General features: G+C 38.5%; 1 protein-coding gene across 1 annotated transcript in view; it reads right to left on the bottom strand.

The window, feature by feature from the left end:
- The window catches only part of LOC121884003 (thyroid hormone receptor alpha), a 130268-nt gene that overhangs the window by 46741 nt on the left and 65832 nt on the right, over positions 1 to 17695 (bottom strand). The window lies entirely within an intron of this gene.

Here is a 17695-nt window from a genome sequence, read left to right as displayed (position 1 = left end):
CTGCTCAAATCTGTCAGATCAGGAGGCTGGAAGCAGGACTTAGTGGGCCAGACCAGAGTAAAACGATTAGGATGTTCTGAGTTAAGATGATTTTATCAGTGTAAACCAGCTAATGACTGTCTGTGAAGCCCCAGCCTATTTCTTTAAACAGACCTGGGTCACACCGTACAGTACAGAGCAGAACAGTATTTGGCTTTCTTGGGCAGCTTAATTTTATAAGCTACCAGTTACTTTAAACTGTGTTAATATCTCTGACTGGCAGGACAGTAGGAGGTAGGTACTATCTGCACACCCACACATGGTGAAACTAATGCTCAGTTCTATGAAGGCTTGGCTGTTTTCTATCCAGAGTTCACTCTATTTATTCACAGGATTTTGGCCTAGTAACTGTCTGAGCTATGCCATATATTGTTATTGTCAGGATTAGTTAGGCTTCTCAGAAATGCCATCCATTTTTAAGACGTCAGAAGAAACGGCTCCACTGTTATCAAGTATATTAAGCTTCAGGGAAAACGAGCAGAGGCGCTGATTCACACAGTATTTCAGGAGTGAAACGACTGTTTAGAACATCCTCTACTAAAGAAATTGCAAGACGAGCTGCTTCAGGATCTGTCTGGTTCAGCTCAGCGGGTCACACTGATTGATTTTGTAAGTTCTCTTCGAGACCAAGTCAAGAACGTGGGAGTTACTTTTGACGCAGAACTGAATTGCTATTCACACAACAGCAACATCATTAAAGTAGCCTTCTGTTATCTCAGAAATACTTCAACAATTCATTGATTTCTATCTTAGTCAGACTCAGGAACACTTGTTCATGCGGAATAGATTACTGTAATGCCTTTGTCACTGGTCTCCCTGTGAAAGCCTTCCAACAGCTTCAGCTCATTCAAACTGCAGCTGCCCGTATCCTGACCAGGACCAAAACGTTTGGTCATATCAACCCAACTGTTCATTACCGGAATGACTTTAAAGATCCTCTCCAGACATGTTTTAAGATACACATAAAATAATCTACTTTGAATTATATTTTGTGTCTGATATTGGTTTTTCTATCAAAAACTTCAATTATCTTGTTAAAATGATATCTACTCCTTCTCCCTCATTAAAAATTCCAGAATCTATAAATATGTAAATATATTTAATTAAGTAGTTAAACTCTTGGACACAAGACGTCTCCTACTTCACTGTAAAGTCTATTCTCAGTGTATGTTCACTGGAGGCTTCAAGTTTCCACATCACACTTGTGTAAGTTGAATATTGGACCAGGATTGGCTTCCATACTATTTATGATGTCATAAATCATGCTAGTAGACCCGTCCCTTAAAATTGGATTTTCAATGAGCTCCGAGAAACTTTCCACTTTAGGCAGATGAATGTGAAAACAAACTCTGCACATACATCATTCAGCACAGTGAAGCTCAAACATCCAACTGTAGGAACAAGAAGAAAAACATATTTTTTGATAAAGTTTTGCTCCTGGTCTGTAAAGCACTGAACAGTCTGGCTCTGGACTACATATCCGACATGCTCCCAGTTTATCAACTGGGCAGATTTCTCTGGTCACAAGACTGCTGTTTCCTCCAAATCCCCAAAGTGCAATCAAAAACTGGTGACAGAGCTTTCAGTGTGTATGCACGTAAAACAGTAATTCATGCGTTCATTTCATCTCGGTTAGATTACTGCAATGCTCTCTGCTCATGCTGTACCCAACAAAACCCAACTCAATACACTTCAGCTGATTCAAAATGCTGCAGCCAGACTCATAATCAGGGCCAACAGCAGGGAACACATCACACTGGTTTTAAAATTACATCATAGGCTCCCAGTATGTCATAGAGTGGATTTTAAACTTTGAATGATCACTTTAAGCTCATAGGGGGGCTAGCTCCTGAATATATAGCTGACCTCCTGAACCCCCATGAGCCTGAATGCAACCTGGGATCCTCTGGTAGGTCATTACTGGCCATTCCTCAGTCAAAACTAAAGACTTAAGGTGACAAAGCCTTTTCTGCTCGGGCCCAGCTGTGGACTGACCTGCTGGAGGAGATCAGGGAAGCTAACAGATTATCTTCTTTCAAGTCACTTTTAAAAACTCACTATTTTAGATTAGCTTTTCATTGGTTTTACCATTGGTTTTATTATCTTTTGATGTATTTTATTATAATATTTTATTTATTGTTAGTTTTTATTGTCTGTTTTCAAATTGCATTTAAATTACTTTGTAATTTATTTTGAAAAGTGTAAAGTATAAAGATGTTATTATTATAAAGTTTGGAACATACTACCTGCTGAGATTTGCACAAACTATCTTCTTTTAAAAATAAGCTGAATACATTTTTATTTCATTTAGCTTTTGATTAGTTTTGTGTGTGTGGGTGTTCATGTCTGCAAGCTTTATCTATGCTTTAGCTTATTTTCTACTGTTCTATCACTCTGAAGAGCACTTTGAATTGCTTTTGTAGGATATTGTGCTGTACAAATAAACTTGAAACTTGCAATGATAATTTTATCCAGCAGAGTCAGCTTGGAGTTGAAGTTAGTTTAAGGTTAGATACTCAACAGCTGGACTTGTATCAGTTCCTCTGTGCTGTTTGTATCAGTGACTGCGATCAGACAAAGTTCATTTAAAGTGAAGCTGTGGTTCATTCTGGAGTTCGCTCAGTTGTCATGGAAGTGCAATGTTGCCATGGAGCTGGTGAGGTAACTGTGGGTGGTAATCTATATTTATTAACATTTTGGTGACGTTACAGGACGGGTTCACAATTTTTCAAGTCTGTCTTAAAACAACAGTCAGGTGCCCGAATGAACATTGAAATATGTTTTTCCTCCAGTTCATACTGATCATTAGAAGATTCCTTCATAAAGCACTTACAATGTAAGTGATGGTGGACAAAATCCAGTCCTCCTTGTGTCAAAAATGTATTTAAAAGTTTATCTGAAGCTAATGTAATTCTTCAAATGAGTCAAATCCAGTAGATATCTTTCAACGTTAGTGTTTTTAGTGCCAAAGTCCCTCTTTTTGTTACTATACTTCCACCACAGCTCAAAAGGGAAACACTGTCTGAGACAACACAAAGAGGGAATTTGATGCTAAATGTGGCAGATATGCATTTGATATGACTATCAAGTGCAGAAAACCTCTTTCAGCGTTCATATGGGCACCTCACTGTTGTTTTAAGACACACTTGAAAAATTGTGAACCTGTCCATTGAGTCAAAATCTTATGATTAAGAGACAGGATCTGAAGTTTTTATCCTCAACAGATGTCAAAGCACTGGAAAGAGTTAAGTTGATTCCAGAAGTATGAGTACCGTATGACATGTGTGCCTGCTGGATTGACTGAATTATGACACTGAGATGAATTGTTGCAATTTTTGACTCACAATGCATCAATCATGTGGCACTAAATAGGAGCATTGTACTGAGAATCACAGTGGAGACAGAAGATCACAGAAAGGAATTGGAGGTCAGTCAGAATTACGATGTCTGTCGACCTTTTCGTTCCTCTCGCTGCTCTCTCTTCACCTGGTGGAATTACCACAGTCCTTCTGACATTTGGTTTGATGAAAAAGTTGCTTTTTTCTGCACAAGCATTTTGAAACAGTTAAGTCTAACTTTACGTAATATTTGAAACTGACAGAAATGGAAAAAGGGAAACTTAATCCTTCTCTCCTTATTTCAGCCTCTGGTCTGCCCTTCCTCGCACTCTTCCGTCTTCATTTTTCGCCCTCGTTCTTTCCAATCCCCCATTCCGCTCTGTGCCAGCGGTGACGTGTCCTCCTCCGCTCCTCTTTCATTCTTTTATTTACAGCAATCATCTGCTCTGTGTGTCCATTGTTTTCCCCGCTCTCATTGACTATGTATGGCTGCTGTTTCTCTGCCAGTGATTAATTACCAGCCGATATGAGAGAAAGTATGTGTGTGTGTGTGTGTGTGTGTGTGTGTGTGTGTGTGTGTGTGGATGTGTGGGTGCTTGCATGGGTGCATTTTTCAGCAAGCGCGCATATATGAGTGTATTTATGTGACTTTGTGTCTGTGGGTGTCTGCCAGAACACAACTGTATATGTACTAATGAGTTAGCATGCATGCATGTTCCTGTGGTTTACATCTGTGTGTGCACTTGGTGAGCGTGTGTGTGGATGTGTGTATCTGCTTTTCTCTTTGCCGCTATAAAAACTTGTTTTTGACAACCTTTTTTTTTTCTCTTTTTTTTAAAAATCTCTGTCCATTTAAACTAAAACTTTTTTCACCTTGACTCTGTTCTATCCAAACTTGTGACTAATAGTACTCAAAAGTACCTGTGTGGGTGACAGGTGATAGGCGGACAACAGAAGAGCGACTGTATGGTAAATGTGACATTTTGTGAGCAATAAAATGTGATTTAAATGTATTTCTGTAAGATCGACTGAAATGAATAAATCATCTTCATGAATAAGAAATGAAAAACATCCATATTCTTTTTTTTTTGAAGATGAAAACAAAGAAATATCACTTGATAAGCTGACACTTTCTCAGGACACACAACTGCTGCTGGACACACACACACACACACACACACACACACACACACACACGGGCTGTCAAGGGCGCTGACCCTGGTCCTGATTTTAATCTGAGCAGATGGGTGGATGTAGTAAACCCCACCCATCTGCTCATCCATGCAGATTAAAATGAATGTAAAAGAGTGTAGTCTTGAATGTAAAGTATTATCTGAGATGACGTCGCTGTTACCTCAGCAGCTTTATAGAGAGATTTGGTTTAAACACAGCATTTTGGGGAGGAAGACCCTGTTATTATATCCTCACTATGCTTGTAGTTGTAACTTGTTAATAAAATACCACAAACTAGATGTTTTGTGTCCAACCAACTGTCCAAAACTTAAAAGGTATTTAGGTTACATTAGTATAAAACTGAAAAAAATAGCGAACCCTACATTTGAGAAGCTGCAACTGGCAAATAATTGGCACATTTGTTTCATAAATGACTTAAAATGTTCAATTGATTATCAAAACTGTTATAAGAAATAGCGGTTTCCAAGGGCAAGAATGAGCTATCAATCCCAACTTTTAAGCCATTATGGACAAGAAGCACTCAGAGGGGTTAATCTGAAAATCGACATTTCCATGACAACTGGGCAACACCATCTGTGTAGGAAAACGAGATGATAGGACATAAAACTCCACAAGAGCTACTGAATGGACCGATTGTGAATTAATTCTCTGTTGGCCCACTAATCAATGAATCATCTAATTGTATCAGCACTAGTTTGTACTATATCTACTGCCAAGACCAGATCTGGTACATTTCATGCACTTGTGATATGACTGCAAAGCATAATTAATGAATTTAGAAAGTTTAAAAATTCTGTTTATGAATCCATTTCAGAATAATTTTCTGTTTTACTGATGATACTGTGCTGTGAGAAGAGATCATCTCCATAGTTGTGGAAACACCAGTAGCCCTACCAGTTACACATGACATTAGTACCAAACTGCACAGTGCAATGGATACTCTGTTACCTTACCACATGAGCTGCTGTTTGTATTCATCCACTTGTTGCAACAGTCTGCACATATACTCTCAGTCACAGGAAAAACAAAACTAAGCAGTCATGCTAGCAGCTCTGTGAGGCACAGCTGAGCTTTGAGCTAAAGGCTAATGTTTCAGTCTGCACCAAAGTGGAGGACCACCCAACTCACAAGCTGACATTGACCTGACTAGAGTCACACTGCCAGCATGGCTAAAGTCTTCAGCTTTTTATTCATCCTCAAGTGATTCTCATCTCATAAACCTTAACAAACCAAAATGCAATCTGCATTCTGCCCTCACGCAGCATAATCACCTGTATGACAGACTACAGTCACAACATTGTGTCAGTATGCTAATATGTCCCTCAAGTAATATAAAGACTCTTACTATAGTTATGGTTATTATAGCTACATAGTTATATCTCTATGGAGGAATTAGACACAGTATATTCAAGATCTATGTTTGGTTTTATATACAATTTTAGGAAGTTTTACATTCTTTTTTGAGATATCTGACAAATATCTTCAGGATATCTGTCTCTGAGATTTTTCTGCCTGCATCCCAAAACAATGGAGGTCAATGTAATTGAATTTGTGGTGCTCATAGGATTGAAAAATTAAAATGACAACATCTACTTTACAGTTACTCGTTACCCAGGATAACCCTCAAAAAGAAGAAGGTAGAAAATATGTTTTGTTTTTGTAATTCGGGTGTACTGAGCCTTTAAAATCCAGACATCCTGTGTATTGAAATTACTAACCAGATGATTTTTTGGGGCTCTAAACAGCTCCTTTTTATTATGTTAAAGCGAACAATGAGCAAAGTACAAGGCCGTGCTGTAATGCACACAGGTAGGTATGTGGACACAGGGAGGCAAACAGTCATATTTGCATAAAGACAAACAAAGAAACTTTCAGATAGAAGTGAACAAACACACTATCCATGTTTTTAAGCAGTTGAAATGAAAAAGCTCTTTCCAGTCACTCCTTACCTTGATGATATAAAAAAACTCACAAACACACTCAGGAAACATGAAAGCAAAGACTGACCCTCTGAATTCAAAGCTCTATAGCTTTCTCCCCCCTCGGTCTCTCATCCTCCACCTCTCCGTCTTTGTTTCCATTCCCTCCATCCTCCCAATCCTCTCCCTCTCTAATGATCAGCCAGCATGAGGGTTGCCAAGAATATAAGTCTGCCATGGTTGACCTTCCTTTCGCCTCTCCTCTCTGTTTACGTGGATGTGTTAGAATGACTGCGCTCCCCCTCATCTTGGCTGTACACTGTTGATGTTATTCATTCAGCAGAAGCCGCGGCCCTGCTGCAGCTGCATAACTGACCCTGCTGCTGGAACTGTGTAGGAACAATCATAATCTGATGCCTTAGTCTTGCTGCCCGAAAAAGAACAAAAACAGTGCTGAAACTATCAAACTAGTTCATTAATTTTACTTTATTCATTTTATTTTTCACTTCCTTTCATGTACTATAAATTGTATGTATATTCTCACACTGTGTCGCTATCGTGAGAGATCCTTTTTTTGGGAGGGGGGGGGGTTGGTTGAGCTGGATATGTTTTGTGTGTAAATTGGGGACACTTTTACAGTTTCACTTTGTTTTATGTATCTAAAATCTCTCTAAAAAGTGTCCTTTTACTGTCCAGCTGACGAACGCCAGATGGAAGAAGCTGTGAGTTGATAAAAATGTCAATGTTCATTTATGTTGCCTTCAATTGCAACGCTGTACTCACAGCAATATTAAGCTGTGTGCAGAAAGTTGCCTCTCCTTTACCTTGGCTTTTGCCAAAAAATAAAAATATGTTTTGTTTATTGTTGCTTCTGTTGAATCTGTGCTAACCTTAAATCAGAGTTTTAGATGTACGAGCGTAATTTGTGACATCATAAATATTTTGGAGCCAATCGTGATCCAGCGTGCAACTTACACGAGTGTGATGTTGAAACTAGACGCCTCCAGTGCATGAACACTGGGAATGTACATTACAGTGAAGTAGGAGACATCTTGTTATCAGCAGTTAAACCTTTGAAGTGAACAATATTTACATATTTGTATATTCTGGATTTTTAATGAGGGAGAAAGAGTAGATGTCATTCTGACGATGTTTAACAGGGTAACTGTATGTTAATTGTGTGGAACTGTACTTTTATATGTCTTTGAACATGTCTGGAGGGGGTCTTTAACATAAATATATGTAGATGAATAGTAATAGTAATGGTTATTTGTCTGTTTAAAGGGTCTTAAGACTGTATTCTGTCCTCATTGCTTCTAAAACCAAACCCTTGAATGTTTCTCTTCCTTACATGAACTATAAAGGAATCCTTCTCAGTGCCATGAAGCTGGAAGTCTTCTCTGTAATGCTTCTGTTTACACCAAATGAAACAATCAGCAGTCTGCTTATGATTGAACTGCACCACAAGTTTTGAAATAAAAGTCAATTTTTTGAGTTAAATGGCACTTTATATAAAGTATTGCAGGCTCAAAATGTATAAAATCCATGTTAACCAAATCTAAACCTTGCTTTCAAGTAAAAGGTGAGATTTAATTAAATAACTCACAAAATGGACAAAGGCAGCAAGAGGGAGCATCGCCCTGTAACGACAAATTTGGTCTTTAAGAAGCTATAAAAGTCGACTATCTAAAATCTTCAGGCTCTCACCGCCAAACATTTACTCTGTTGTGTGTGTAACAGCATCTTCTTCTGAGTTCTGCTGCTGTGGATAAACAGTTATATAATAAACAGTTATAAGACAAACAGTTATATGACCCTGAGCACACAGTGATGATTTTGGGGATAAAATCTGTGACTATTCTGTTATAACCTCGGGTACAGCCTTCCTCCTTCTCACCTCTTCTTCCTCTTCTAATCCTTTCCTTATATATGACCTGTAATTCTTCTCTCAGTTCCTCACCCATCCAATCTAATGTTTGATATTATCAGTTTAAGTCATTTTGAAAATCCTATAGGTATTGGAATTGAGAAATAAATCCAGAGCAAACCTGAATCCCACCAGTTAATTAAATTGCCTGCCACAGTCTAGATGAACGTGAGTTTTTCTTTTTCAGTCTTTTGCTCTCACTTTCTCTTGGTGAAGTGTCTAAACTACTTCACCACTCTTTCTGTCCTCAAGTTTAAGTATACTGTGTAAACTGCACGCAAGGATGACAGTTTTGGTCAAACACCTGCTCTCTACCAGTGTTAATCTGTTGTTCAGAAGTTGAATACCTGTTGGGCTAATAAGTAGCATCTAGCATTTCATGAACATTATGTCTCCCAGTAATGTTAGCTAACATTAGTGGTGCCTAGAAGGAAAAAAAGGTAACACCTTTACGGATGCACAATATTGGATTTTTTGCTGATATACACTGATTTTTTCAATCTCATTTTTGCCGATTGCAGATGCCGATACTGATATATGCACACATTTTTTTCCACCTGGCTGTAGAGACTATTACACATGCAATCATAGATTGTACCAAGTATGAACAAGAAAGGCAATATATGAAGGAGGAACTTAGGAAGACTGGAGTTCAGGAGCTCCATTAAAACAGCATTAAAACTTTAATGAACCTGCCAAGTGGGTCAAGCAGTAGTTTTCTTTGAGTTAATGCATCTAATACGCTGGCTGCCAACTACCGTTATAAACTGTTATAAACCAAGAAGAAGAAGAAGTTTTTTCAAACAGAGTGGTACATCCTGTAATCCGTGTTTCCTATCTGTGCAGCTGCACACAGCCGCTCCTCTGTGGACTGTTTCACCCTGATGGTCCCACTGCTTCCTCCACAGGCTCCACTTCACTCAGCTGCCTGACAGACCCACTGCTTCTAACTGGGGCTCAGTGCTCCGGTTGGATACACACAGAAGAACGGGGGTAGAAGGGAGTGTGGAGCCTGCAGAAGAGGCCCCAGGACCATCAGGGTGAAGCAGTCCGTGGAGGGAAGCACAGCCAGGTGATGGAGGTGAAGGTGCAAATCGGCCTGTCATATTGGCAGAAATGTTCATTTCAGGCCAACGCCGATATTTCATTTTAAAGCTTTTATCAGCCAATACAGATGATGTGCTGATATTATTGCGCATCCCTAAAAAATTCATCTACAATCCTACTGAAAATAAGACAAGCTGCAGCAGCAAAACAGTTGGGACAAACTACAAAAACAAGTAGGTTATAACACAAATGTTTAGATAAAAGTAAGCTAACGTTAACATAGCATTATCAAGAGCTATACAGTATGTGTGTGTAATGGTAATGTTATGTTCAGTTGGAAGTTTTTGTGTTTAAAAGAACTGCTGCATTGATGTTATTTAAGCTGCTCGTCTCAAGCTAAAGCCTGACACTGAACAGAATTTTAGTGAACATGTGAGTGAATCCAGCTTCTGAACGATCGGCTGCTCTGCAGAGAAGAACACAAGTAGCTTTGGTAATGCTAATGGTGAGCAGAGGTTGGGAATGACAACTGGATTTGTTGAGAACAGTTAGTCTGTTGTATGGACATTGTATGTGTGAACCATCAGTCTGATATAAATAGGTAAACAGCATCTTTTTCACTAACCTCACCACAGACGAGAACACCAATAAGCATGCTAAGTGTACACAACAAAGATAGCACTAGCTATAGTCTCAAAATGCTTAGAGGACATAAAAATTAAAAAAAACAAAAATTTCACTGATGAAAACTAAAATGTCTTTAGTTTGTTGACTAAACCTAGACTAAAAATAGTACAAGTGACAAAAGAAAAAGGAGAGAAATGTGACTAAAACAAATGCTAATGCTAATGCAAATTCATCCAAAGACTAAAGCAACTAAAAATCAGGTGCCAAAGTTAACACTGCTCTTCAATGTGCATAAGAATAGTGTTGAAGATTAGAAATGAGAAAAAGAAGACATATATTGTTGGAAACTTAAGAAATCTGCTTCTGTAACATTTGCATCTATTAACATTAATATTCCCCACTTCATTCCTTTGTCTTGTGGTGTTTGTGTTGCATGTTTTAATTAGTATCTGTAGTATAATGTCCTGTATATTTTTTTTACTAACATTAATATTCTCTTTTTGTTATTGCTCTGCATGCTTATAAATAGTCTCAATAGCTTTGTAATTTTAATACTTATATTCTTTTCTTTCTTATTATTGTGACTGCAATATGTACGGATGCACTGATCCTTTTACAGTTTTTCTTCATTGGTTTGGCTCATTTTTTGAAACAGTTTTAACATTCTCAAAGCTCCAGGTGCATTTGTCTGAACAGCTTATACCATACCATAGTTCACCTGCAAAAGGTCATAACTCACCCAAAACATTTAACTCTAACTCATTTAACTAACCAGTGGTGGTCAAAATGTCTAGATGTTTTGTCAGTATGGCAGTGGACCGTGGAAATGTTCCTTACATCCAGTGTCCAAAATTAACTTTTTGCACCTGCCAAGGTGATAGCTATTTAATTAACGGTAGCTAGCAGCAGACCGGTGGCAAGTAACATTTTAGTGGAGAGCTGCGATGTCGAGTAGCTGATGTTCCATACAGTTAAGAGTGTCGCGAAACTAGCAGGGCTCCATATGGTCTGTGGCTGACGCTCCCTCTCCTCAGACCATCTCCAGCACTCCTACAGTTTCGTGGCACTGTTTAGACGTGCGTAAAAACACATATGTGTTATTTCATCTAAGCCATGAAGCCATATATTCTATTACATGACAATTTTGGGACGAACATTTACCTTCCAGCGTGGCAGATAGCCTTCCGAGATTTACTCGCCAAACAGAAAATCTACCCACATCTGGCGGGTGTGCAGGTTTTAATTTCAGACCCTGCTTACATCCAAATTTCAGTGTTGTCCAACTTTTTCATTGACATTGAATGCTTACTGTACTAGAATGACATTTTTTTATCGAACTGAATACTATTCAGACACCGATTTCAACACTACAAGGTTTTACAAAGGGCACTCACATTTCTACGTAGCTTATTTTTATATACAGTATCTGTAAAGGTCTTACAACACAGTAAACAGAAAAACAGAAAACTTACACAGCACAGTAAAGTGCAAAAATGAAGCAGTACAAAAAAAATCATGTTCTGTGGAAACTAAAATTACTATATAGTATTGTGCACTAAAGCATCCATCTACCTCACTGCTGGACGTCCTGTCTGTCTGGCCACAGGTTTTCATTGAAATCACACCTGATATTTTCCCTTCTGATACAACTGCTGTGATGTCATCACAAGCAACATCCATTGCAGCAAGCAGAGACAACTGATACTGAGGCCGACGATCATATACTTTCCACCTCCATGCAGAAAAGAATTTCTCAGTTATATTCAGGAATGGAGAATAAGGAGGGATAAACTCCATCAGCAACCGTTGGTGGACAGCAAACCATTCTCTGATGACATTTGCACAGTGGAAGCTTACATTATCCCACACAATTACAAAATCTGGCAAGTCATATCTTATCAAACCTCTCTCATTCTCAGATCTCTGTAGAGGGCGTCCAAGACTGTCAGGAGATGTTGGGTGTGTTCTCAATAATGGGAACATGTGTACTTACACTATGTTCAGATATTGCAGCACACATTGTTATATTTCCCCCATGCTGGCCTGACACATCCACCGTGGCTCTGTGGACTATAATGTGTTGGCCACGTCTCCTGCCTTTCGCCAGATTGAAACCAGTCTCTTCCACGAACACAAGGGTGTGAGGGATTTCACTTCTTTCCTTCCAGTTCCACTACTCTCTATATTACAGTAAACAAAATATCAAATCACTTTTACTGTAGAATCATACAGTTACAGCAAAGTATACAGTAAATGTTCTGTGTACTTCTCTGCAACATCAATAAATATATACAGGCCATAATAAAGGAAAACCCATAAGACTGTACAATATACTACTGTGTAGTGCACACCACTGCTTTACCTGTACATACTGGTACCACAGCTCCTTCACTCTGTTACAGTTTCTAGAATTGTTTCATGATCATCTCTGTCTCTTCAACACAGATGCTGACAGAGTTGCAATTTTGAAAGATGGAATTGTCCTCTAAAATTACACTCTGGATTTTTCTCAATCTAGTAGTGTTATTTGCTGACACCATGCTGCAGATCTCTTGCTGAGGTGTAAAAACTGCTTTTCTGCCACCAGCACAGGGTAGTCATCTAGTCCTACACATTGGAATTCAGAAATAGATCATATTACTGTATTTGTACTGTACTGTGTGCCTCATGTATTTCTTACAGCATGAGTTTCAGACATGTATTGACTTTTAGTTACTGTATTGCTGTAACTGGAATACTGTAACATAAATAATTACTGTACTGAGTGAGTACATACCTGCAGAATGTTTGGATAATTGAAGACAATGTAGATGGGTTTACGTTAGGCTGCTCTCGGCGACTGGCCTCTGCCATTGTAAGGCCACAGTTGTGGCCCGTATTTCATCTGGGGCAGCTACATGTCTTTATACTCTTCTGTCTCTTCCTTTGCTGTTTGCTCTTTTGCTTCTCCTCACTACACCATCACATATCCTCACTCCTCTTCCTCTTCCTCTTCCATGAGCAGGCAGTTGCCTTTGTTCATTGTTTCCCTGGCTAGGTTCCTCCACATTCACAAATTGTGAAAGTGATTCTGTTGCGGTCAAGCTCTATAAATATGTTTGCCAGTATCCATACTCATCAATAGCACTTGTCATCTAAATTGAGAAGATGTATAATTGGTTGATGTAAGATTTGAGAAACTCCTCTTCGTTAGCGATGTTGAAGATTCACCTGACAGGCAATTTACCGATTAAGCAGACGTTACAGAACTTCCATATCAATGCTAGTGCAAATTGTAAATAACTGTACTTATTCATTTGCACAGATGTGCTAAAACATTTGCAATTTGTCTAAAAGAATGAAAAATTCAAATCTGTTGCGAACAAGTGACCAGCGATGTGAGTATTCAAATGTTGTTTTGAAAATATTATCATTTAAGAATTAGGCGAAAGCAACTGAGAAAAACTGTAAATACAGCAATAAATGAATAAAATTGGTAATCTTGATGAATAAAGATTTGAACAATTAATGAAAGGTCGTCTCAAAGCTGAAGTGGGAAGTAAGCCATCTGCTGCTGTGTTAGCTAAAACAACACATCATATGTTTGACTGCTAAGGAAAGGTACAGTAGGTGAAGAAGTAGAGGCAGACTCGAGCTACAGACTTGATAAAACCAATCCTTCCAGTGTAGCTCTGCCCATGGCCCCGTTCCAACAGTCCCTCCCCACCAGCCCTTCACTACAGTGGGTCACCCGGCACGAAGTCCCACTCACAGCTGTGGAGGGCTCTCTCTGCATACAGTGGAAGCGTGTAAATAAACAAAGGAAACATCCATCACCATGGGTACTGACAGACGCCTTGCTCTCCAAGCTGTTGGGTTAGATTATGTGCTGCTTCTCTGCATCACCAAAAACTATGAGCATGTACTAGTCATTGGAAAGTTCAACATAGATCTGCCTGCGCCGCGTATATGAAAGGAAAGTAATAGCTGTATAGTATTATCTTTGAATTTAGTATTCAAATTAAACAACAGAGAATGATGTTCAAGTAAATTTTAATCAAATATACAATATAAAACAAACCATTGCGGTCAATCTGCACTAGTGTTCACTTCCTCTTTTTGCTGTAATGACCTTCTTGTTATAACTGTGCATGGAAATGTATGATCTCAATCTACTTACATTCTCCAAATACTTTACTTTCACATCCCATTTGCACACCCTGCATATATGCTGCACTAGATCGTAAACGGTTAACATCTGTCTGCTTGTAAATCTGTCAAACATGAACAGCAACAGCAGTTTTTTTAAGCTCATGTGTTCTTTTTCATATATTGTCTCTCTCTTGTGTCTCTTTAGTGGTTCCGTTCATTTTCTGCAGTACGCTGTATATTTTAAATCATTGTCAATGTTCAGCTCTGTTCTATCATTATCTTTCCGTCCCTGCTGCTCCAGTGACCTCATTTCCCACAGTGATTGTTTAAAAGGTAATTTAGCAAATTTAATCTGAGTTGTACTATTGTAATGTGGGAGGATATGAAAATGTGACATTAAAATTCCGTGCTCTACATCTCACTACCGTTTCTCTGCTTACATGCCGGTGCATCTTTAGGGCTTTGGAGCTTTAAACTAGTCTTGATTGTGTTTTTGATTTTAGTGGCCCTGCAAAATGGCCCCCAAAAAATCAGGTTGGATATTTCTAATATGAAATAAACTCAAAGTATAGAAGTTTAACAATTACAATTCTGTTGAGGAGCCAGTAAACTAATCAAATACATCCTCCGGTATGTGCGTGATGCTGCATCCTTCTAGTCTTTTACTGGGCCTTGATCCCTAATTAAACATCTTCCTACAAGCAAAGAGAACATGAAGCGACAGAGCAGGAGACCAAATGACTTCATTTAGTCTTGGCTCTTAATTTCTTCTGTCCCTGTCTACTTTATATTTCATCCAATCATTCTGCTATTTATAATTAATGTAAATAGATTTTTCTTTTAAACATACATTTTAAAAGTCTTAACTTAGTGGTGTTACACTTCACTGGAAATGAGCTGCCATCCACGCTAATAAAGACTCAACACAAGAAGGAGTGAATGTGACAGTGAACTTTGCAAAATGTCACATTCTGGAGGGTTTACATGCTGAGATATTTTTATTTTTATAGAATAAGAACACTTTAGTCTGAGCAGCAAGATAAAACTAAAGAGAAAACTGCAACCAAACCAGATTGAGCCTTTGTGGTAATTGTGATGGATTACTCAGCTCTGGCAAATTAAAAATTTGTTGAAGTTGTTTGTCATAATTTACAAGAACAGACAGCAGCTTTTTCTGAAGGGAGGAAAACAAAACCTGACATCTCCAGCTATGCTGTACAGACAAAGTAAGTGTCATGTTAAGATAGATAACAACAAGTACCAACATTCTTTTCCAAAATCAAGTCCATGAAAAAAGTTCTCACTCACAGACTGGACCAGGATGATTGATTGTCCGTAAACCCATCCCACCAATCATAGCTTAGCAAATATAATGAGTATGTCAAACTCTACAGTGATACTCAGAATTTAAAGAGTGTGGAAGACTTTTTAGCTGTTCCAAAACCAAAAACAGAAGAGTAAAAGTGTAAGGAATGATGCAATGGTGTGTTTATCTACTCCAACTAGAGCTGCAACATTGCCACTGATTAACTGATTAATTGTTTTTATGAAAAAATAATTATTTTAAAGAAAAAAATGTCTGAAAAAAAGAACCCATTGTTTGAAAGACAAACTAAGAATGTTAATGGTAAATCTGCCACCATGATCATAGTAAACTTTGTATTTGCTCGGCAGGTGTAACAGTAACCATGGTGACCAGTAACCTTAAACATATTTTTGGCATTTCTGTACTAAAGTTACTTACTGGTTAACATATCTGCTGGTACTGACATCTGTCGTAAGATCAAATCAGTAACATGTAGAAAGACAACATCATTAGACTTTATTAAAATAGGTTTTAACGAAAGTTTAACATCATTTAAATGCTATTTGGTTATTGTTATATTGCATTGTAAACCTGTCCATAGGCCATTGAAATTATTTTATGAAATGTGTGTTAAAGGTAAACTGTAAGTGACATTTAACTCTGTAGTTTGCCCTTTGCATATGAAAACTACAAGCAACGATGACACTTGGCTTACCGTAGGTTTGCACATTTATGTTCATATTTGTACCTCTGTGACCATGCTAAGTGTATGTGTCTCAATGTGTGTGTATGAATCTGTCTGTTTGTATGAATATATGAAACTATGGGTAGATCTGTGCTGTCTATGTATGTCAGTATGTGCACACGGTCTTCATATGACTATTGCTTTGATTGAGAGCAGCAGGTTGTCATACATGAGGACGTTGGATGACAGGGAAGAGGCACATGTGACACTAGAGGAATCTACAGCCTGAAGATTGACTAATAAACCCTGAATAGCTGGATATAAATGGGAGCATTTCCACAGGAAGACAGGGGGCAGAGGGAACGGGGGGCAGGCGAAGAGACAGAAGAAATATGGCATATATAGACATTATATATCATCATATAAACTACTTGGCAGATTTGAAGTACAGACAAGGACACAGACTGGTTTATGGAACAGAATTTCTTGCCACAGAAATGAGGATAATTAATAATAAATAGTGGCAACAATTCCCTGTAAAACAACACTTTTCACAGTGAATTTAATCGCTGCAATCAGTGGATTCACTTGCAGGGGTACATAAATCTGTGCAGAACTTTTGCATTAAGTTCAATTTTGGTGTTTTTGGAGAGAAAACACAGAAAAGCTCCAGGAGCCATTGGCCAGCTCGCCTGGCCTGGCCAGGCTGGCTAGCAAGTTAGTGGTTAGCTAGCCAGCCACAGCAGTTCACCAAAAAGTCCTGTGAGTAGTCACTGCATCACTAAGGTTTCTGGAAAGGGGATTTCCTGGGATTTGTAGCAAGAATTTGCTCCCGTGTCCTGGGAAAAATACCTCATACCTCATTAATGCCACCACATAACTGTCGTAGCTATGATTCAACCTTGAAAAGCTGTCGCTGGTAACATACTAGATCAACTTTACATTAAAGACCAGCTGTGTGCCTAAATATTGTTTAGAATAAACAATATATTCTACAGTTTCCAACTCTCATTCCTAAGCACACATGTTCACAGGTTATATAGGATACCTCTACACAAATGATGAATGTCAGACTGATTCCCACATTTCAGCACCAATACAGTTCATTACAAAAATCTGTGTGGCTTTAGTTGGTTGGGGCACACACTCACAGAGCTCTCCAAAATGACAAAAGCTTTTCTTGAATTTTGCCTCTTTCATTTATGGGGGAATCCTGGGATTCCGAGGAAAATTGTGATATATTCCCGGTAAGTCATAACTTTAAAACCATGGAAAATCCTTAATGACAATCTTTATACTGTTGAGTTGAATTCCCGGTATTTAACCATATCTCATACATAGTAAACAGCCTAAAACAGCAGTTTGGGCTTTGATATATCTAACCTGCATATCGAGTTTAAGCCTGAAATACTGTCCCACCACTTGAGTCAAACAGAATTTGAAGCCAAGACCAAAATGACTGCCCTGGTTGCATACTGCAGC

The sequence above is a fragment of the Thunnus maccoyii genome, chromosome 18 (genome assembly GCF_910596095.1).
Source record: "Thunnus maccoyii chromosome 18, fThuMac1.1, whole genome shotgun sequence".
NCBI lineage: Eukaryota > Metazoa > Chordata > Actinopteri > Scombriformes > Scombridae > Thunnus > Thunnus maccoyii.
This window is presented reverse-complemented; position numbering and strand designations above follow the sequence as displayed.